Source organism: Coturnix japonica, chromosome 3 (assembly GCF_001577835.2).
Source record: "Coturnix japonica isolate 7356 chromosome 3, Coturnix japonica 2.1, whole genome shotgun sequence".
NCBI lineage: Eukaryota > Metazoa > Chordata > Aves > Galliformes > Phasianidae > Coturnix > Coturnix japonica.
The window spans coordinates 29,433,759-29,457,194 of NC_029518.1; the positions used below are offsets into that span (position 1 = coordinate 29,433,759).

General features: G+C 39.6%; 1 long non-coding RNA gene across 2 annotated transcripts in view; it reads left to right on the forward strand.

Moving 5' to 3' along the window:
* The window catches only part of LOC107311348, a 35,106-nt gene extending 12,832 nt beyond the window's left edge, over positions 1 to 22,274 (forward strand). Inside the window, exons 3-5 of one of the 2 annotated variants that reach the window (XR_001554001.2) lie at positions 13,691 to 13,874; positions 14,338 to 14,476; positions 21,587 to 22,274. This is a non-coding gene — a long non-coding RNA (uncharacterized LOC107311348). Of the gene's footprint in view, positions 1 to 13,690; positions 13,875 to 14,337; positions 14,718 to 21,586 lie in introns of those variants that run through there. The other variant, XR_001554000.2, reaches the window with a different exon arrangement.
* Positions 22,275 to 23,436: the final 1,162 nt, after the last annotated feature.

Consider the following 23,436-nt stretch of genomic DNA (forward strand, 5'->3'; position numbering starts at 1 on the left):
CTATAGGCATGTAATCCAGATATTAATACATATGGAGATAACATTTTGTCCTATGTAAAATAAGTTAGCTCAACTTAAAAATATAAGAGAACTCACCCTGCTAGTCACAGAACTAGGCCAAATCAACCCATAAACTGTTGATAGAAGGTGAGGTTAAATATCTAAGTGCATTCTTAAGAAGTTAGATAATGTGTGAATGGAAATCATCCTCTACACTTGAAGGGTTTTGCTGAGAAAGATGACTCTCATGGAGACATCTGGGTCCACAAAGGTTTCTACTGTCTGCTGCATGTTATTCTAAGCAGAAGAAATTGAGGAAAGTGCTCACAGGAAATGAATTCAGAAATGAAGGATTGTCATTTATATGGAGGTAATTTTCCTCCCCATACAGAATACAGGGAAACTGCAGTGTTCTCCTGCACTAGTGATGTGAGGAAGTGCTATGTGACCACAATGGAGAGGTACTGCTATGTGTTTGTTCTGCTCTCATATCCAGGAAGTCAATGCTCTTCCCTGCTGAAGAGGAGTTGTTTGGCTGAGAGAAACCTTTGATCTAACCAAGCTCAACTTACTTTCTCATTTGTAGTGTTTTTCAAGTCCATAATCCAGGCAAGAGAACTTAGATGCACAAACTATTATTGCTGCAGAACTCTTATGCAAAAAGAATCTGAGTTATATACACTGCACTGAAGCATAAGCCATAAACAAACTATTATTAGACCATATCTGAGAGGCCAGTGGGACTGCAGACTTGACAACACTGCCTGATTGGCCTTATTTGTTATGTTCATCATCATTCAGAGCTATTGTCAGCACAAAATAAATTCTTGCAACAGAGTCTATCATGATAAATTTTGTGGCAGACTCCTGTGCTTTCTTTCCCAGAGTCTTAACACTCTCAGAGGGAATTTTCATTCATCTTTGTGGTAAATGATGAATCTAGCAATTTTATGTTGAAACTTTTCTGCTTTTCTTTTTAAACTTTCAGGAATTTTGCATGATTATTTAAAATGTGTCAAAGCAAGGTGAACACAGACTTTTACCCAGTCACATCCTTGCTGTTCTGAAGATCGTGCTCTGGCAGCTGGCTCTGGTGAATCTTGGGCTGTGCTGTTAACTCAGTCCAGAGGGACAATGTGCTCTAGAAGTTTTGCAGGCATCCTCTAGCTGGCATTTCCACCTCTCACTAGTGACTGTGAATCACAGTATTAGCAGGCTTTGGAGAAATTCGATGAAATATGTATTTTTGAGCTGTAGTTCCAATATTTATGTTATAACTAGAGAAATAATAGCTGAGTAGCTGTGGAAAGGGAGAAAGTTTCTCTGTAACGGTCCTAGAGAGCAAACACCATTGTCTGCTTTTCCTCACCCAATTGTTACAGCCTGATCAATATAATTTAATGTTTTGCTGAATATGAGTCTAGTAAATAATAAAAAGCAAATATTTCCTTGGGTTAGGATTAACCATGTTCCCTTGCTGCGTGCATGTTTGCTTCTAGCAGTACACATCTGAACTCGTGGTTAACAAACATGTAGTGCCTGTGCTAGTTCTATTCTGCACTGTGTTAAGTTAAAAGTAAATTTTATAGCCAAGAGCTACCAAATACTACAGTGCTAATCCCTAAGAGTGTGTGGCTCAATAGAGAATTTAATGAAAAAGTTGCTGTGAGGGACTTATTTTTTGTTCCACCACATTAGTTATGAGCTGTAAAAATCCAGCAAAACAAAGAACAAAACAGAAAAATAAGTGTTAGAACAACTTTTGCTTTTAATTCTTAAGTGTACAGTATTTGAGACATAGATTTTTCTGTCACCATAGCAATCACTGGACAATATGACAGCATTTGAAAACAATATAAATATTTATTTTCATGTAATGTTTTATCTGGAAACCACTGCTATCCTACCTATTTATTCCAACTTCTGCAGGTGTTCAGTTTGTTTGGTTTTATTTATGTGTGTTGGTTTTTTTCATTTTTTTTGTTGTGGTTTTTTTTTTTTTGTTTGTTTGTTTGTTTTTTTGTACTGGTAGGTGCATTTATATACGACAGGTTCAGATAATTCTTCACCTCTGCCCAGGTAATTGTGCATTATTTAATTTATTGTATTGTTATCACCATTTTCCTCTGTCCTACTTTGTTAGGCCATATTTAAGTAATATGTGTGCACATCTGATGTCAATCCAAGTGAAGTCTGAATCCAGATTCAGATGTGACCTTCTCCCAAGGATATAACTTTTTCTAATAAAAACTGACTGGATTAGAAGCATAAAAAAAATGGCTCCCTTGTTTTCTCCTTACTTCAGAAATCAGAACAATTTCCTAGCTTTCTCATTTTATATCTTGCTGACAAATTCTGTCTCAGAGTATCTGTATCTCATTGTCCATTCTTTTTGGCTTCAGGGCATCTCATGTGCTGTATCTGTTGAATGATTCCATGAATGAACTGCAAGATGAAATATAGAGCCTGTCAATCATATTTTTAGATGACACAATTCAGGGAGGGATTGCAGATTTATGGGAAAATGAGAATAAAATACAGTGTAATCATGCACTGGAAAAGTGGTCTGAAATCAATCAACCAGATTCACTAAGGATACTGGCAAAGTGGCTCACATAGGAAATAACAATCAGAACAAAATTAATGAGATTAAATGCAACATGGTAAACTTATAGCTTAAAACTGAGGAGGAAAAAAATCCTGAATAACATGTAATGGTTACTTTGGATTTCATCCAATTACTGCAAGGGAAGTCTCCCTAACATTGCTTAATAGTATTGAAAGTATGAGAGAACTTGCAGTTTTCACTCAGACTTTTGGAAGATTCTGAAGCACTTTTTTTTCCAGAGTTTTTCAATATAAAAATTGAAAATATGTAAGACTCTGCTCCATTCCTTCTCATTTTGAATCTTTTACAGTGGAAGGCACTTAGGTTTGGTAACTCCTATTAACTAAAATGTCTGCCTTTAATCCCAAAGCACATATTATGACTGGGTAACATGAAGCGTAACTCTGTGCAGCGTCAGCATATAACGAATAACGTTCTTCTTTCATCATTCACAGCTGCACAGGATTCCTTGTCAGTTCTGTATTATAGCTGTTCTCTCTGTACTTGTGTCTATGAATTAATTACAACAGAGGTCCTGATTAAGGTTATTTGTACTACAAGTACTAACTAAAGTGGTATAAACACAGAATGCTTTATATGCGCTAAGAAAAAATGGCAATTCAAAGAGTGAAGTGTCTTCATTTCAGGTCTTGGTTGATTGCATCCCTCTAACTCTTCCAAGGTTTTGACCACTATACAGTATAGAAGACAGAAGTTGGAAAAAGACAACCATCTATTATCTGAAAACAAGCCTTTTCCTCAGAGGCTGCCTGGAAAACCAAGCATGAAATTCTTAATGATAAAATACTAAATCTAAAGTTCTAAAAAATTCACTGAAATAGGTACTTTCTTTATAATTGAGGCAGCCTAATAAATAATTACAGCCAGGTGTTGTTTTTTTTTTTTTTTTTTTTTTTTTTTCTTTTCCTATGGCTGAAGACTTGCCAAATCTGGCTGACGAAGTCTGAAAAGTGTGATACAGTGCTACTGAACAGCACTCATTAGTTTTTTGGAAGTTATCATGTAGCATGTTTGCATTTACTTCCAACGTGGAAGCATAGCATTCTTCTACTGTAAGGCCTTTACCACTAACTGTGTCATTTGGGTAAACAGAAGCCAAAAACATCCTTAGGTGGTCTGCTATAAACTTTTAAGGGACCCCAAAAGCATGTTGTATAACATGCACAGGAATTAAATACTGTTTCTCAATGGCAGTGACTCCAAATTGAACTTTTTACAGTTTCTGCACAAAGATTGCTTGGGAGAGCTGTAGGGAAGAGAGCTTAGCATTTAGGAGGTACTGTTGCAAATGTACCAAAACATGTGGTTAACTAATGGCATTATGCCACTGGAATTAGAACTACACCCAGCCATCTTGACAAGGAAACAATTTCTGTAGGAAATGTCTGCAGGTGAATGTCCCATGTAATGAAAAATTTGGCTCGTAGCTGGTATTGGTTGCAATCAGAAGGTCTTACTGGTAGAAAATATGGTACTTGCTATGGTGGGGTTCCTCTATAAGCTGTTCTTCAGCTGTCTTTTCTGCCCTGTTGAAACTGGTCTATCACCTTGTAAGTGGGCATTGCTGCTCCCTTAACAGATGGCAGTGTGCACAGGCATGCTGCAGAACCAGACTATGGATCTATTTTAATTATAATCGCAGGATCCCTTCTGTGCAGGGCAGCCATGCATAAAGTTATGAGGATAATATCTCATTATCATTCTATCAAGGAAGCTAGATTAATTTGGAAAGAAAATCAAAACATTCCTAGAGGTAAGAAAGAAATGGATGAGGTTTCTTCAAAGTAAATTACAATCAACAGCAAAAAGAACAAATTATTTCTTTCAATATGTCAAAGTCCAGCTAAATGGCTTAGATGGGTGCAGAGAGAAGCTGTGCTGACTAACGTAACTGGTCATGCAATGTCAACCAACAGATTTCCCTTAAGGAGAAACTGAGTTTCATGAAACTGTTTCTGCAGTAAGGTACTGCCCAAGGTGGGTGATGCTGGTCCTTCATTGTGTTCTCAAGCAGAAGAGGGGAAAAAAGAGAGAAGAAGAGAAAATATTTTAAGGATGAAAATATTTAGGGTACTTTATGCAGTGGATTTACTTTATTTCCTTTGATTTTGTTTAGGAATGAATTTGCTTTGCAAATCCTATTCTCTGGGGTTTTGTTTGCTTTTGTTTGTTTGTTTGAAGATCCCTTAATGTGCTTTTCTTTTTTATCTTCTGTCTCACATTGTCCTGGTGACACCTTTCTATATAGCCCTTCCTTGGAAGTGCATGATTCTCCCTTTGTTTAGAACATGTGTTACTAAAGTGAAAAAATAGCCTGAAGGCTGAGAGGGTAGATAGGAGGAAGGTTAGTCATTCCTTTGGAAAAGTTGAAGATGAAGTCAGGAAAAAAGAAAGACAACAGTTGGATTGTGGGAGGATTTATGAATGAAACAATCAGAGGTTGAAAATTAAATTTTAAAGCCAGCTTCAAAAGTTACTACATTTTATCCTCCTTTGGAAGTCTCTGTTAGAAAAGAAAATATCTTTCATCTTCTTTACATTTCCTTAAGGGAAGTTTAATTTGTTTATGAAAAAACCTACAGCTTTAGAATAAACTTGCAACTCTCAGCAGAATACCTAGCCAATCTCTATGTGAAATTTACCCTGTGAAGGACAAACATGTAATTCAGAATCCTTCTGTGCTCATTTCCTTTCAAAAATGTAAAAGATAATCTAGCTCTGGCGCCCTTTGTGAGATAAAATTTCTCCACTGTCATCTGCTACCTCTGGGTGACACCAAAAAGTGTGTGGAAGAGATGGAGGGCTTTGGGCATGGGAGGCTGGCTAAGCAGGTGGAGTGCTTTGGGCTCCAGCCTCCCAGGGGATGGTTAAGCATACAGCTCTGCCAATTTCTACATAGGGCTATGCTCAGTGCTTGGTAGAGGTCCCTCTCCAGCCCATGTCTTTGGTTTCAGACCTGCTTTCCTAAAAGAAAGAGGAAGGATGAGTTCTAAAAGGAAAGCAAAGATGAACAAAGTGATGTAAACACAGATTAGCAACTAAGTCTAATAAAAAGTACAGCTAAACACCAGAAGGAAAGTAAAAGCACCTTTAAGTGCACTGCAGTTACAAGACATAAAGGCAATTTAGTGGAACAAATCAAACCCAGGCAACTACTTACTGAACTGTAAAGGCAGTAACAGAATCAGCAACACCTGAAGGATTGCCTTCACTGTTTGAAGAACAGAGAATCTCTTGTTAAGAAACACACAGAGCAGGAATACATTAGAGGGAAATGAGTTAGGGCACCCATTGGAGAAAAAGAAATATCCAATTACCAACAAAAATATTTCATAGTCATTTCCAGACAGGTTACTATTAAAAATATCTCTGTGGAAGTGAATTTTATGACAGTTATAACAAAATAACTGGACTCTTCAGTATGTGATGGCTTTATGGATATGATATCTGAATTTGAAGGTATGTTCACAACACTATGCAATTACTAAAAGTAATAAATAGCTTTTAGAAGGTTTATTCTCTACTGAAATGATGAATGCAATGCAAAATAAAACTCTGAAATAAAGAGCAAAGAGCATACAGGACTAAAAGATAAGCCATTGTGATCTTAAATCCATAATTAAAATGGAACAACTTCTGCAGAATTGACCTTATTTTTAAAATTCATATATATTTTCCATTACAGTTCTGTAGTATACAATGCTTTTAATGCCAAGTTGCAGACCAAAGGTGAATGTTACTGGGATGGTTTCTTGAAAACCAGGCAATTTACTTGAGCTATGAAGCAGTAATCTATTTCTGCTGTGTTGAAAGTATTGTGGGCTGGGTTTGTTTTCCCAGGACACAAACCATGTGACATGTTTGGAAATATCCACGCTAGGAATGAGTATGCTAGGCATGTATAAATTTGTTAGCCTTTTAAGCTGCATCAGCTCACTGCAATAGATATTATAAATGTGCCAAGGATTTTTGAAAGTTATAATACTTGCCAGGTACAGTTGTATTCTTCATGTTTATTGTTCCATCTGCTGATTTCTACATCAATTTTTACCTGTTGGCTAAAAGGGTATCATGCAATTTGTCATGCTATTTAGATATCTTCTACAGGAAATCCTGAGCTGGATTTTTTAATCATACTGAAGTTTGCTCTTTTTGACATTACAAATTTGTAAATTCATACTTGGGATAAACACGAATCACAGAAAAGCATGGTTCAACTCTCTGCTTTAGAAAAAGATAGTCTCAGAAAGATGTGATATGGAGCACCTAGTGGATGATGTAGGATTTTTCAGGATATACATTCTCCTATCTATTTATATTCTCCTATGAAGAAAGGTTGAGAGAACTGGGCTTGTTTAGCTTAGAAAAGAGAAGGTTCCAAGGAGACCTCATTGTGGTCTTTCAATATTTGAAAGGAGCATATAAACATGAGGGAAAATGACTGTTTATGAAGGTGGACAGTGTTAGGACAAGGGGGAATGGTTTTAAAATACTATGGGGTGGGGGGTTATGTTAGATATTAGAAGGAAATTTTTTACTCAGAAGGTGGTGAAGCACTGGAACAGGTTGCCTGAGGAGGTTGTGGAGGTGTGTGCCCCATCCCTGAAGGCATTCAAGGGTGGCTCTGGCCAGCCTGGTCTGGTGGTTAGCGACCCTGCACACAGCATGGGGTTGAAATTGGATGATCATTGTGGTCCTTTTCAACCCAGGCCATTCTATGATTCCATAGAATCATAAAATCATGAAAAAATCATGAAAACCTTTTGATTTGAAAATGTTTATTCACTGATACTATTCTAGCTATGCTAGTTGATGTCCCAGGGCTATCTCACATTGGTTCTGTCTATTGAAATGGCCAAAAAAAAAAAAAAAAAGGCAGAACGATTATCTTCTAAATGAAAATTTCACATTTTCAGCTAAGATGGAACACGAACAATCCAAACCCAATAAAAAATCATTTTTGTCTTTAACTGATTTCCTGAAACTTGGACTTATCTTAATATTGAATGGAGGAGTAAGGCTTCCAAATCACTCTTTCTCTTCTTCTTCTTTTTCTTTCTTTCTTTTTTTTTTTTTTACTAGTGGGAAACCTATTTTTCATTCAGCTGTAATTACCTTATTTTGTTCCTAATGAAGTGTGACGTGACAGAAGATTTATCAGATATAAGGTTCTTGGACTGTAAAGAAAGGATAGTAGATGAAACCATATACATCTATGCAGCTATCCATAACTGTCTCTTTAACACAGTTTGGAACTCAGAGCAGAAGGTATTTCAACAATGAACATCTCATTAATAAATTGAAAGATAAATTAAATGTTACACTGAAAGAAGGGGGTCCTAAAGGTGAAAAACAAACAGCAAGTGATTCAATTTTTTTTTCTTTGTCCTAGTACTTTTTAATTATTTATGATGTTTCAGTACTTCTTCTGACAGTACAAAAGAGAGCATGGTACTTGTCTCTGAATTTTGGTGGCCAACCTAATTACCAGATATGAAACCCTATGAATTTCTCTCCTCACTGAAGTCTCACTTATACTACATTAGGTGCAGTTCACCTGCTTCTATCCCAGATTTCCAAAGCTTTGTATGCCTCTAGACTGACAGCTCCACACCTGATTTTAATATGCTTATGTTCTCCTCAAAATTTATCACTGTTAGAGATTCTAGATTTTCTTGCCTTGATGGTTTGCCCCCTGGCTGGCATGTGGGACCTGAGGTTTCCCTTTAGTTCCATCACTTTGGACATAAATAGTGATCTGCCTAGATTTTGGCTCTCCTACCAGGTTTTGCCTAAGTTGTCCAAGTCTTCCACTACCAGGAGATCAATGGAAAGGCAATGAACGTACCTCTGTGATACTCTGGTTAAGTCTTAGATCTCTTTTCATACAATGGAGAGTGTGTTTCAGATGGTAGGGATGGAGATCCTTGGTTTTCTGATACATGGAGATCATGGGCCACTTAAGCAGGATTCTGTGTTTCCCATAGAAATTATGGGATTCCTGACCATGCTCGCATGCTGCTTTGCTGGTAGGCCACATCAGCACTCACTGTCCCATATCTGCTCCCATTTATTTCACTATTTCCAGGTAAAATTAGGCTTAGAACATTTGTGCATCCCCAGAGAAGCCTGTCTCCCACTCCATTGATCAGGAATGGCCTGTGACCAAGGTGTCTGCACAATCCCTGGCTTGCGTATCTGCCCTGCAGCTTTCCTCTGTCCTGGACAGAGTTGCACAAGTTTGTGTGGATGCAGCCCACTGTTGCCCCTCACCTCAGACGACTTTCTGCAAAGCGGGATGGTGGTGTCACATGGCTCAGCTGGAACACAGCCCCTGGCAATGGTATAGGTTCAATTCAGGATGTTGGTTTCAACTCTAGGCTCCATGTATACCTGGGCTCTGTCTCCACAACAAAGTCTTCAAAAAGCAGAGTGCATTACCCACATCTGGCAGCAATTGATACTGAAGTGTCTTGGGCATTTCACAGTAGCTTTTAGGAGCCTGAAGTCCCTATTTTAGCCCAATAAATACAGTCTGGTCCCTGTAGACTTTCTCAAGTCTAGATTTTGGGCCTTAGCCATCTTCAGATCCATGCTTCCTCCAAGTTTAATCAGATTCTCTTTGCATTCTTAACATTCATGTGACTGTGGACATGGATAATTTCTGCAGGCATCAGAGTTTTCCTTTAAAAAGTAACCAATCTGCAAATATTTTATGCTGAATAATGCCTTCTTTTATGCTATACTTCTATGAGGTTTAAAACTTGTTTGAAATCGTTTAAACCTTCGATGTATTGTGTTACTCTAGAAAAAGAAGGAAACTGGCAGTTATTCATGATGTAGCCTAATCCTTTTACCTGTGGGTTTTTTTTTTTTTTTCTTTCCCATTTTACAATTGGATAGCACAGCTGGAAAAAAAAAAAACCTTTACTAAAATGTTCACTCCTTATAAACTGCTTTGCTTTTCCAAGTCATAAAACTCCTGCAAACTGTAATAAATTTCACTTCCTCATAGTAAGAGGCACTGTACATAGTGTTAAAAAATGCAAAATAAGCAAGTATTCAGCTAGCCAGTAGTGCAGAAGCTTCAGCTTTAAATGTGACAATAGAAGAAGCACTAATCCAGTGATCCGGGCAAAAGTGGCCCTTTGTTCTTTATTCCTTTTTTCCACACTCCGCTAACCAGCAGCAATTTTCTGATGTCCTAAAAGCTCAAAATGTGCTTTCCCTGTTTAGTGTTATGTAAAGAATAAATTTTAAAGGTCAGAATTTATTGTTTTATGGATAAGAATTCATCCTCGGTCTGTCTTGGTAACTACCTAATTTCACAGTTCTGGCATATCAGCATCAGAAAATGACTTCACCTGAGAGTTTTAGTTAATTTTTAGTGATTTTTTTGGAATGAAATCTCAGAAGAACAGATATTTGCTTTCTTTGAAGAGCTGCTGTCATTCCCATGAGAAGTCTTCTTGCCACTGAACACTGTACAGCAATTGTCTGAAACTACCTGAAACTGTGTGTCATGTAGCTGGAAGCTAAGCCAGAAATCCTTTGAGGAGATGTTTTCTTTCAGAATCTTCTTGTGCTTCTTCTTATTATTATTATTATTAGTTCCTCTGTGAGCTGCAAGCCTTGATTGAGTTTAAATGGAGGGCAGCTGCTTTGCATGGCATGCTGTGCAGTCCTGGTGCCCAGCTCCTCTGAGTAGGCAGGCTGCAGCTCCATCCATCCACACCTGCTGCTTCAGCTTCCTTCTCCCCAGCTCCCATAGAGGCAGAGGACTGTGGTGCTGCTGCACATGATATTTCTGATCACTTCTATACTGACCATTCAGATACAGTCCTTGAAACTATCTACAGCTCTCATCTCATTGTCAGATATTTAAAAGCAATACCAAAGCCACATGACTTAAAATCTTAAGTTTAGTTAGTCATCTCATAAAAACCAGGCAGGCTATTGTAGTTCTTGTATCAGAAGCTCTGCTTCTGATTTCTACTGTGTCCAGAGAAAATTTAAAATGTATTTATGAATGAAATTGTAGATTGGAAAGAAAGCATTTGTAATTATGTTGGTTAAAACTAAGTATAGTATCCACTCCATATACTACCAGAAATAAATGCCTTTAAAATTTGCTTTCTGCAGAAATTTCAGAAGCACGTTCAACTAAGGCAAGCATGAGATTCTCCTCTAATTATCAGAGTAATAAGGGAGATTGGACCTATGAAAGTCATATGAACAATAAACATCTGAGAACAGAAATTAATTCTGAGTTAATTGAAATATTGAAAGATTTTTGAATGACACCAATGAGGGGTATTGGGATAACTAGCAGAGACCAACCTCTCAATTCAAAAAAACATAAAAATTTAAATGGCTTCAGAGGGGCCACCCTGCCTTTTCAGGTGATCCAGTTTTAGTCTCTTTTGTCCACAAATACTATAATTCTCCAGCAAAACATTCTACAGAAAGAGTAGGAGGAGACAAGGAGAGCTCTGAAGAGTCTGAAATCCAGCAGGGAAGGAGATGAATGAATAAAATTGTTAGAACCTTTGCAGACCAGTTCTTTAGGCTAAATATCCAACTCTGTGCACTCCTTTGTCACAGTATTATTTTGCATTTAATGAAAATTCACTTATTAATAGATACAGTATGTGATTCTTCATGGGGAAAAACAAAGCAAAACAAACAGGAACCAGTCAAATAGTTTGCATACAATTTTATAATGCTATTTTCATTCCTAAAGTCTGCTGTGCATTTGTTTTTTTTAGGCTAAGTATTGTTTTGGCTGCATAAAGTCTAAGTGATCAAACAGCTTCATCTTAAAATAAAAGATAATTCTGCATTTTTACACCATGTGTGATATAGAGAGATGATTCAACTATGTTCTCTTATCTAACCTCCTCCAGCTGCCAACCACAATAGCAGAACAACCTGCCCCACATAGCCACATTGCTCCTTATGCTGATTAAAAGGGCTCTTCAATATGTGCTCATCAAAATGACCACTGACTTCTGCTGGTACTATCTGTTAGTACAAAGAATTTGAGGTCATGCCACATAGCTACAGTATCCTAAAGCACTATTAATGGAGAACTCTGATTGCTGAGAGATCACATGCTGTTAGACTTTTGTTAAACAGAATTGGATAAAAGTATTCTTTTTATTATTATTGTTGTTGTTGTTGTTGTTGTTATTATTAATGGGAAGGTGAGGGCAAGAAATTTTACTTTGATAATTGCAATTATGTAATGAATTAGAATAGCAAAGGCTCCTCTTTTGCGTGTAATGTGCCGAATAAATGTGTTTCTTCCATTTATTTCTTCCTTTTTTTCAGAGAGGTAATGTCACTGAATCTCAAGATTTTACAGCTTCTTAGTAGTCAAGTAAGGAAAGAAAATAGGGATCCTTCATAGAATCACTCAGGTTGGAAAAGACCTTAAGGACCATGACCCAACCATACTACCCTAACTAACAACCCTCTGCTAAATCATGTCCCTGAGTACCACATCCAAACAGTTTTTAAACACATTTGTCTAGTTCAGTTTAGAAGTTGATGTTGTATTGATGGTGCTATGATAAAGCCAAGAAACATCACAAGATTGCAGTATTTCTAGCGGCTTTCAAGTGTGTAGTTGTGTAAAAATCTGCACAACTCCCTAGAAAATATTTGGATGATAGCTCCTATCAGGTAGGAGCTAGAAAAATGTGAAATAATCTGAAAGCTTGGAAAGTTATGACTATTTTATTCAGATAATTCATATTAGTTAAGCTTCCTGGCAATACCTATAGCACCTGTGAGCTTGTAAAACCTTCACGTTAGACTGCATAATTTAGTAAGAAATACCTAAAAAAACTCCCACACCCACAACTGTCTGAGGTAAAAATCTGAATCTCACACATAACATACACCAGGGACAAAGACTGGGCATAAATATCACTGGCAGGTATTCTATAAATAATTCTTGAAATCTTATGTGTTCACTTGAGATATACTTAATATTAATGAGTTTGGTTCCCAAGGGAGTATTGAAGACAGAGAAGGAAAGAACATTGTATATAATGCATATATTCTAAAATGCCATTAAATGTAAAAGCTGCATCTGAGTGTAACCCAGAGAAAGCTGTGGAATGCCATACTCTTATGACTCCAGAGATGCAAAGCAGTTGTGGAGCAATCCCATTACATGAGCATGACACCCAGTCTCTCCCTGCTTAGCCCTGTATGTGATCAAAATGAATTTGAAAGGGAGAATAACAACCTTTCCAATGCATTTATTTTTCTGGGGGAGGATGGAAATACTGCCAAGAAAGGCTGGTTCGTGTGTGACAGCCACATGGAGTGCGAAGATGGCATCCAGCTGGGCATGTACGGAGACTGTGAACTGCTTTCCTGGCATGAAGCACTGCCATATTTACCTTGCCCATAATAACATTACAGCAGTGTAATTCATATGGGAATGTAGCCCAGAATTATTGTCCCACTTCAGAGCTTTAAGGTCTGTCTCATTCAGTGTGCTTGCACTGCAAGGAATATAGCAGATGTCTTATTCCAAAACTTTGTATTCAAATGTAGATGAGCTGAGTATGTGTGCGCCATCAGGATTATTCACAGGTTATTAAAGGCTATAACTTCTTGCTTTTTAAACTCTAAACTTGAGTTAATTCTAGGGGGCATTCTCACTAAACAGTAGGTGACCAACTACATTAATAGTCTCTGAAGGGAGCTTCAAAGCAGAGCCTAACTAGAGATGTATTTGGTCATATATTGCACGCAAATCTACAAATCAAAAACACGTTTGCAAAATTTGAAGTGAGAGTAATTCACTGTTTGAAAAATGGGCTAAATCCCTTAGATTATTTATTTATATCTCACAATTAAATCTGATGTAGATGGTATTCATTTAACATGGATGAAATTATTGATTTAAATATAATATGGAGAAAAAATCAAGCCAGATATACTGCAGTACTGCTCTGGATGAGAGAAAAGTGAAGTTGAATATTCTGAAAATGGTTTTCATTTTAAAGATGCATTATAACCTGCTCTTCTTTCTTTATAAAGGGGCCAGCTTTACAGATGGTACAGCAAACAGAGGGCTGCAAACCAAGCTGTACCTGAGCTGGGAGCAGCCTGACCCTGGCATAGGGACGTTGGTGCTGAAAAGTCACGGTGCAGTCATTGGCAAGGCACATCTCAGAACAGCTCTGCAATCTCTGTCTACTTATCCATCAGCAAGATCTGTAAGGTATACCCATGATTAAAACTTTTCGTAGGCCACCCAGATAAACACTATGGGTCATCAGTGACCTGTAGTGCCTGACTGCAGGGCTGCAGGATGTGTTACTTTATCTGTGTTTTACAAAGGAAGCAGTGATTCAGAGGGTCTTTTCTTTCTGAGATGTTCACACTGCAAAATCAAAGCATCATGAACAAAAGGTGGCACTTGAAAACGATGGTCTTAAAATCAGCCAGAAGTACCTCCTTCAAATGCTTTATGAAAATCCTTAACCCCACCACTGGTTTTCTTCCCAGCATAATTCTTGCTGACCCTAAAGGCAGTGCCTCTGATCAGAAATATCATCAGTCTACAGTCCTTTACATTTCTAAAATGTTTCTTGTTGTGAACTACCTTTTCATTACAGAGAGAATTATATGGCTAAATCATCATTAATTGAGTTTTAATCAAAACCTTTTTTTACATTTTTCAGATGCTGCCAGGTTGGCAAAAGCCATGATTGGTGGGACAAACGTGTGCCTTGAAAAGGATATACGTTTTTTGGAGAAACAACCAAATAAACCAGGCTTGCCTACGGAATATTCTATAGCACAATCACTCATTTCATGCCTGTAAGATTTTGAGGGTTTTAAAACAAAATTTAATTTTAGATTGGCACCAATGAATTCTGGTCCCAGACATCATGCGAGCAGTGATCATGCAGAAAACAAATGAAGCTCTGTGGTTAGATGAAGATTGAGTAATAAATGTAAGAGACAGAAATTTGTACAGACTGCTGTACATATATGCTTCCTTGAGTAGGTGCCTGAGATGTATTAATGGCTGACTGTTAAGACTGTGAGGTCTGGAAACTTCTCTGATCTTGAAAATGAAAATAACAAAATACATAAGAAATAGGGGAAGAAAAAAAAAAAAAAAGAAACAAAAAAAATGAAAGAAAAAAAGGTAATTCATACATTGAGGAAGGGAAAGGGATAAGTAGCACATTGTGAATTTCCAGTGCAAATAGGTCAGCATTTCTTTCTCTCACAGCCCTCCCTTCTCCCTTTCAGTTCTCAGTGACTTGAAAGGCCTGTTTACGACCACTGCATTGATTTCCTTTCCTCTGACTCACTGCAATCTGGCTCCAGTCCTCCCCATTCAAACTAGCTCACCAAGGTCTCAAGTGACCTCTTTCTGGCTAACATGGGGATCTCTGTGTCCTCTTTGACCTTCCTGTCTAATCCGATACCCCTGATCACTCTTCTTGCAAGGCTTTCGTGGTAGTACCCCCTTGTGGCTCACTGTTTACCTTCTTCACTGCTCTTCAAAAGAGTTCCTACCTTCACGGCTCTCTCTCAAAGCCACCACATACATTCTATTCCCTGCACGCATTTATTTTTTTCCACTTGTTTTCTGCTATTATTCCCAGGCTGAACATTTTCACCTCCCTGCCCTGACCATTTCTATACTATTTTGTGAGTTGAATTGACAGTTTGATGTATTCAGGACAAATCCTTGTCACCTGAAGCTCAAAAAGATCACAGGTAATTCTTTCATTTGAACCTGCCACTCTTCCTCCTCTGCCCATTGCTGTTGACATCTTCACCATTCCCCTTCAGATCTCAGACTCAGGATCATTTTGGCATTCCTTTGCATGTTTCTGTGCACTGAGATAATCATGGCAGGCTTGCTGCAAAACCTCTGGGAATTAGGAAAATCTGGCAAAGTCATACAAGTTTAAGTAAAGCTTGAAGTAGTATCTTCCCCATCCCCCACCTTCAAATTCACCCCTTGAATTTCAAAAACCCTACTCAACGTTTCTTTTCTAAGTTCCACACTTTAGGCACCAATGTTTTATATATATTTTATTTTATTTTATTTTATTTTATTTTATTTTATTTTATTTTATTTTATTTTATTTGTATTATTTTATTTTATTTTATTTTATTTTATTTTTTAAACCTGGACTATGCTCTTAAAGTATTTAACACTCCTCCAGAGTGCCTCTCCGAAACTGCCTATCACTGCTCTCCATCAGGGTTGCTTGGCGTTTGCCCTCTTGCCTTATGCCCAGTTGTTTTAACCACTCACTCATAGTACCAAATGTCGTTACGCTTAGTTACTAATAATCAAAGTAAGTTGCATTTCATATCTCACCCATCCTGTGAAAACTGAGATTACATTTTTCCCTGCCTTTTGCTCTTTTGGGAGTGGTGGAGGGATGTCCTGGACACACCTTTACAACAACTATTTCCATTCTACTCCACAAGTCGTTATTCAGTTGATTTACCCCCAACTTCGTTTTTGTTCCCCCTCCCAAGCATATTGAACCTAATCATCAGAGAAGGAGCAAATCTCCATAACAGCATTCCTCTAAGGATTTCAGAGTAAGCCTTTGGAGGCTGGCAACTTTACGTAGTAGATAAATCACACAAAAGACTGAGTGCTCTGAGCCTCGCACTCTCCCCATTTTTAATCTATTCAACTAACAATCCTTGTAGTCTGGACCTTCCTGAAGTCAGTGGTCACGTATTTAGGATAGTGACTCTTGCCACAAAGTGTCATAAGTTCTTGTTATCCTTTTGATACACAACTCAATACTTTTGATTAAAAAATTCACTGGAAATACCGATGTATGAAAAAATCTTAGCATCTCATTCCAGTAGCTGAGTCAGAGTACATCTTTCAGATAATCATGCCGTGTTTGTCGTGCTGTGTCTAGCCACTTTTAAGCGAAAGACTCCACCCCTTACCACATTACTTGGATTACCGATAAAAATAAGCCTCTTCGCGAGAGATTACTCCGTCAGCAGACTATTGTGTGACGATATCGTTAAACGAAATGAGTGGAAAGATGCACAGTATAAATTGGTAAAGCGCTAGCTTGTTATCTTATAACAAGATGCAGACATATTAACTAAGATTTCAAAATTAGCAGCCAGGAGCTGCATAATTAGGGCCTTTGGTAAACAGAATTCACTTGCCGTGCACTTTGCCCGTAGCATACATGCACGTACTCCGGTTAGTAAGGCACACCGAGCAAGGGTCCCAAAGGTGGGCCCACGGTAAGTGCCCATTTGGACACAAATGCAGCAGGCGAACATGAGCTCACGGTGGACCCCGGTGGGACATTTCCAGCCACCGAATGCCAGTAGAGCACAGTGCGAGGTGTTGTCGGGCGCGTGGTGAGACCGAGAGCGCGACCAGAAGACGAGCAGACTGGGGAAGGGTGGCTGGCCGAGAAAGTGACAACCATTAGGGCATAAGGGGTACCAAAAGGGGCTCTCAAGGTGGACTACGTAGCAAGAACTACCTCAGCATGCCATGGGAACGTGGAGATGGCATGCGACTGGCCTGGCGCACTGCGTAAAGAAGAACGCTCCCAAAATTTAATGCGCGTTTGAGGGGAAGAGGATGGGATGGGAAAGTTGCTTCAAGGGAGGTATAATGCAGACAATGCTAGTCCAATGTGCTGGACAGCGGTACATAGAGGTTCGGCGTAATGGAGACTGTATCCAATAATCTTACTCAGTAAAAGGAAACATAAAAGAATGTATCATGGGGCAACAATCTTACTGCAAATGAATGTGTACGCGAAGGCTTAGAGGGAGGTCGCAGCAGAAGATTCAAAGGTGGAATAGAGTTAGCATGATAGACAATGCTGCATGACAGGGGAGGGGAAAAAAACCTCATGTTGTATCCCGGGATCCTAGTTGTGTGAGGCCATAGATCATAAGAGACAGTCTGAATAAAACATTTATTCACGATGACGTTGCCTTGTTGCACCTGAGTTTCTGCGGTGCTTAAAGCCTAAGTGATCTCATTCCTCAGGTTCTCGTAGAAGCCCTCCATATTATTCAGACAGTATGGCAACTCGTGGGCAAAGAGTGTTTTAAATGCCGTGTCAAATGCACAACTTGTATTTTAACATGGCCTTTTAAGACTTGTCCATCCATTAAAAGGGTAAGTACCTTTAAAAACCCCGGTAGGACAATAACTCAATCCCAGAGAACAATTGCTGAGGATAGATAAATCGATGGCAAGAAGGCGGGCAGGCCAAGGAGTAGTAGACTGCTTCCCTAATCGAAGGGTAAGAGGTTTGGCTCAGGAAAAACTGTTTCACACTTTATGATATGCACCCTTCTAATTGATTAAATTAGGGTCTGCAGTTTCTAACCTGCGATAAGGGATTCTGCATTGCTGTTGCTGTGGGCAATAACAAGCTCCTTCCCTTTTCTATGCTTTCGTGCCTATATGAGGCTCAGACTGACGCACAAGAGGCTGGACGGCAGGTTCATAGATGCTCGTGGACTGCGTACATTGCAGCTTACCGAAGAAGGATAGCCCTATTTCTTAAGGAGTTGGCCTGCTAATAAACTCTCTTCATTATGTAGGTGTTTAATTTGTAGAAAGTTCATTTATGCGGTATACCTGGGAGGAGCGCCGCCCCCGGGGGGAAAATAACCCCAAATTTCACCTGGCCTACTCTCGTCCAGGAGAAGTAGGTTGGGGGTAGTCAGAGGGCGAGGAGTGGGACTCTTATTCTAGAACGGTGCACAGCATCACGCGACATTTCTCTATATTACCTCATTCAGGGGCCTGCCCACTCTGCCCGCCTTATTATATATTTCATCCTCTGATAAATTTGAAAGAGCCACAGGGCATGTAGTCTTTTCTAAGCTGATTGAGACCTTTTGTGCTTGTCATCAATAGTTGGGGCTGATATCCATACGTGGTCTGCAGAGCCTTCAGATTCTGCACAGGAAGTGGATAGCCTCTCAGCATGACAAGACTCCCGGCATCCTATACCATTTGTAAGTTGTTCGTGTTTAATGTCATCTAGTTGGATTGAAAAAAAGCCCATGTGGTGCCTGTTCTTTTTTGACGGGGACACGTTGGTGCAAATTTTGCTTGATACTAACATATAGAGATGAACCGACACGCGGTGGTGTGGAAGCCCGTGTGGGGTGATACGTAATATAGGCACTCCACATCCAACTAGCCCCGCGCCTTGTCTTGTCGCCTCCGCCCGGGCCGACTGTGGCACCCGACGAGGACAAGGCGAGAGCGCCGGGGGACAGAGGGAAGACAAGCGGGAGCGCGGACAACAAGTACAGAAAGTGTGGGGATAAACCTGGCCACCTCAAGTGGTAAACGGTCTCAAAACTCGTTGGGGGGCGACCACCCACACAGGGGGGGCCAGGGAAGTTTTTTTCGTACAGGTTGGGTGGCGACACTACCACGGGCCGCGTGGGTGGATTACCAAATATAGAAATAATAAAAAAAAAAAAAAAAAAACAAAAACAAAATAAAAAACATAAATAAATATTCTGTAAGACGACGCAGATACCGGAGCTTCCCAGGTTATAATTTTTTCCCCTCATGGTGTCAATCAGCACATACGCTCCTTCTACAGCTCTTACCGTTCCCGCTGTGTTTCTTCTCATATACGCCCTTGATACTTTTAACCCCTAATTTTGCTTTCCCAAGGGAGCTTCCCTCGTCCAATCTCGGGTCGGCCCTTTACTATGCGGGCCTCGCAATTCTCACCCGGCAATATCAAGAACACATCAGGGCGCGGGCGTTGGGTGGGGAACCGTGGGGTGGAACGTATGTCAAAGATTGCTCCTTGCTCCACCCCCCATGGTCACCGGAACACTACATGACGAAGGGGTGATTTTGATTAAAAATCTCCATCCGGCCCATCTATTTTGCATATCTCCAAGAAAAAACCCGGGGTGAGGTCCCGCCGGCTCGCCGGGGGTGAGCAAAGGCCGCAAACGATGGAGAGAAGTCAGGGACGCTAATTCACATTTGTCCGCGGCGCGGGAGGTGATGGTGTGGCCCAGCTCCCTTAATGTCTTTTCCTTCATTGAACATGGGACCGTTCGTCCGAAACAATACCGAAAAATCAAATCCATTTTCAACGACAACGAAAGCCTAGTCGAACGATAGAAGGAGCCCCTCGATGAAGTATCCACCAAACCACCCCCAAACCGTTTCCCCGCCACAGTCAACCAGCCGCGCGGTACGGTAACCCGTGCCCCATCATGCTCCTACGCGCACGTGGGGCAGTCGCCATAATACCCTCACGCTAATATATATAAATAATCCTCCACCAATCCTGGACTGACATACACCACTCCACGAAGGAATAGAATACAATTCCGACCGATTCACGACATCAGCAACTTAACCAGGTAAATTCAAGAATGACCGCGAAATATAGGAAGTGACAGAGAGACACAGACTTAAGTCGAAAAGATCTACACTATCTTAGAAGGTACACACAATGATAATTAAATTCACAAAAACTATCTTATTTGTGTCCTCTCTTCATGTCCTAGCCGGTATGCCATCAAGACCACTGACTGTAAGTTTGCTGTATTTTATTCTTGGTGTGCTGTTCTTTGCTGTGCCTAAAATAGGCTGCAGCCTGTCTGGCTGACCTTTGGATCGCAGCAGCCTGCCAACTCAGACTACGTGCGTGTTTGCTATAACTTGCATGCGGATATCACCACAGCCAAAGTGACACGGCTGCGGCCAAGATACCACTCATAAACTTTCTTCCGCTCTCATTCTTTTGGTAGTCACTTTACAGCCCCTAACTATTTACCCAACCAAACTAACACCAAAAACGCTCCAAAACAATGATCATCAGTCACCACACAAAACACCACACAATTTCCAATTCCTGAATAGAAAACACTGTAAGCATATCACATATTCCAATATATAATATGATAATATAAAAAAGAAAAAAAGAAAAGAGAATGTGTATTTGCTAGACCCGCCTTTAAAAATGCCTATCAGGACTGTGTATATTTAAGGTTGGTCAGACTCATCAGTTGAGCATTGATCATTAGGATTGAACTTCATCTTCTTTAAAATAATTAATACTCACTCAACTAAAAAAACTAAAGGGACATGAAATCTGAAAATGTATATGAATCATCACAGAAGCTATTCAATAGCAAGCAAGATGCAGGTTTGATCCTCATTTTCATTATTCTCCATTTTACTTTGTGTTCCTCTTCTATAGCAGAAAGTCAGATACACCCTTCTGGGAAACTGGGAATGGTCTGTATTTGGCATTGTTGCTCTCAAACACACCCTTTCAGGAGATGAAAGCAATGAAGGAGCCCTCCCAGGGCTCAGGGAATTCTCCAACCAGTGACAGAAGTTGCTGAGGTCGCTGAGACATTGCTTCCCTCCTTTCTGTCAGCTTGCAAGCCTAAATTTGCATTGGACAATTTCCTGTTCTCCAACATAGTCACCGCAGCTCACAGGGGGAAAAGTAGGAATGACTGAGGGAGAGCATCTGTTGAAAACAAGAGTGGCAATTAACTAACTGGCATCTTAACTGTTGTCTTTTGTGTGCTGGACAAAAGCAGAATGGCTTCCCAGTTAAGATCAGATTAAACAGCTGCAGGTTGCAATTGCTTCAAAAGGCACTGACTGTGAGGGAAAGAAAAAAAAAATATGCCAGATTTACTCTGTTTTATGGTATGGCCTATTGGACACATTTGTTTTTGAATACCTAATGTATTCTCCTGGACTCCTTTAGGTTTTGCTTACGCAAGCACCACGGCTTTTTCACTGCAGATGGACAAAAATCATTTATGACAGCATCAGAACTTTAGAATCTGACTACTTTTAACTAATATATTCAGGCAGAAAATTACTACATTGAAAAGGTCCACTAAGACTAAGGACATTAATCTTTTTCTGATTAACAGCACAAAGTCTGTGAAGCTCCTGGCACCACTGGATGCCTTTGAACACCATCTTATATGGAGAACTCCCACACCTGTTTTCATAGTCCTCCCTTTGTTGAGTGTCCAGAAACACATCCAGGGCACCAAATGGATGGACTGGTTCGAATCAAGTATGACCTTATCACTGTGGCCATGGTAACTACCAACTAACAAGGGAGACAGGTATAAACTGAATATCTCTTGTTTAGTTTATCACTCTCTGAATGGCTGATGCAACACAGCAGCAGTTCCGGGGTAGGAATCTGTAAAGACAAAGATTCAGAAATAATATCTCAAAATCTCACTTCCTGCTCTGCCCTCCTCCTGTGTGTTTCTTTAGCCCTTCTACCTGCCAACAGCTTCTAGCAAGGATTAGTAGCCAAGGTGGCCAGGTTCCTTGGAGAACATGCTAAATGAAACTATATATGTATAGCTGCCTAAGATGGGGGATGGCTGGGTTAACATCAAGGGGCTGGAAAAGGTAGAGACTGGTAAAATAGAGGGAAACTAAAAACCCTCAGAGGGAGTTCTCATGCACTATGATGCCTTGTTACAACTCTGCTTATCCTTCTCCTGAACTTTCATCTCTCACTTAGAAAGAGGATGAGAGATTAAATCTGTATGAGATATTAAACTCAGAGATGTTGTAAATACAGAAATAAACCTGAAAAGTAAGGCAACAATTTTTCTCTACTGAGCTTGCAACCTTTGATCTTCTCTGTAAGCGGCAACTGAATAATAGTAACTGTGCAACAGCATCGCATAATAATATCCAGCAGGAGCAAACGCATCATGATAAAATCACCATTATTGAATAACAACTCAAAAAGCTGTCATGAACAGTCTGCTTACTGCACACAATTCACCAAGGAAATACTAGCTTGCCATATACTATACATTTCATCACAGCAAAGTGCCATTCATTGCCCTGCCCTTTTAACAATATTATACATATGCACATAGCAAGGAACTCAGATTATGTTGTTTTGAAAGGCAGTTGAGAGAGCAAAATAGACTTTACTTTTTCCCACACTGAAAAACATCACTAGATGTGTTTGTGTCCACTGAGCATGCAATCATTGCTCTGGAATCACTTTTTGATATTCAGCCTCATTAGAAGTAGATAGGAATTTCCTAACAAACCATTTTTTCATTGCAAAAATGCAGATTGATTGAAGCTCTTTGCACAAATGGGCCATGGATGTATCTTTCATTAAGAAAGAGGCAATCATAGCAAGGTGCAAAGGGGATACATGAGTCTCACATGGGGAGAATACCAATGCCCTGCTGAAACAGGTGACACTGGTGGACCACTGCTTACAATCTCTCCCCTGCCCTAGCTGGTAGGCTTCTCTGTAGAGACTATTCCTGTTCAGTTCCTCTGCAGCTGAAGAAACAGCTGTGTGTGATCACATACCTGTTCTTAACTTAATTCTCCTGCTGCAAAAAGGAGAACTCAGTAGACAGAGTCTCTGTGACATAAAAATGAAGATTGTTTTTGTGTTGTAAATTATTCTGCTGGTCAGAAACCTGGAATGTTTGAAGTGGTTGATTATACTATTATCTTCACTGGGAGCTTGATTGGCTTAAAGTAAATGAATGGAGAATTAAGACAGCATAATTAAGGAAATACCAAGGAAAGAATGGATAATTTTTACACTGGGGAGCTGGATTTAATATTATTAATAGCAGAGATTCAGAAGTGTTCATGGTTTTTACATAAAATAATTGCAGCGCAGTCCACAGGTTATCTTCTATGTTTAAATTTTGGAGAGCCTAAAGACAACCTTCTATCTGCTTAGCTCAAATCAACCAGCAGAGATCACAGACCA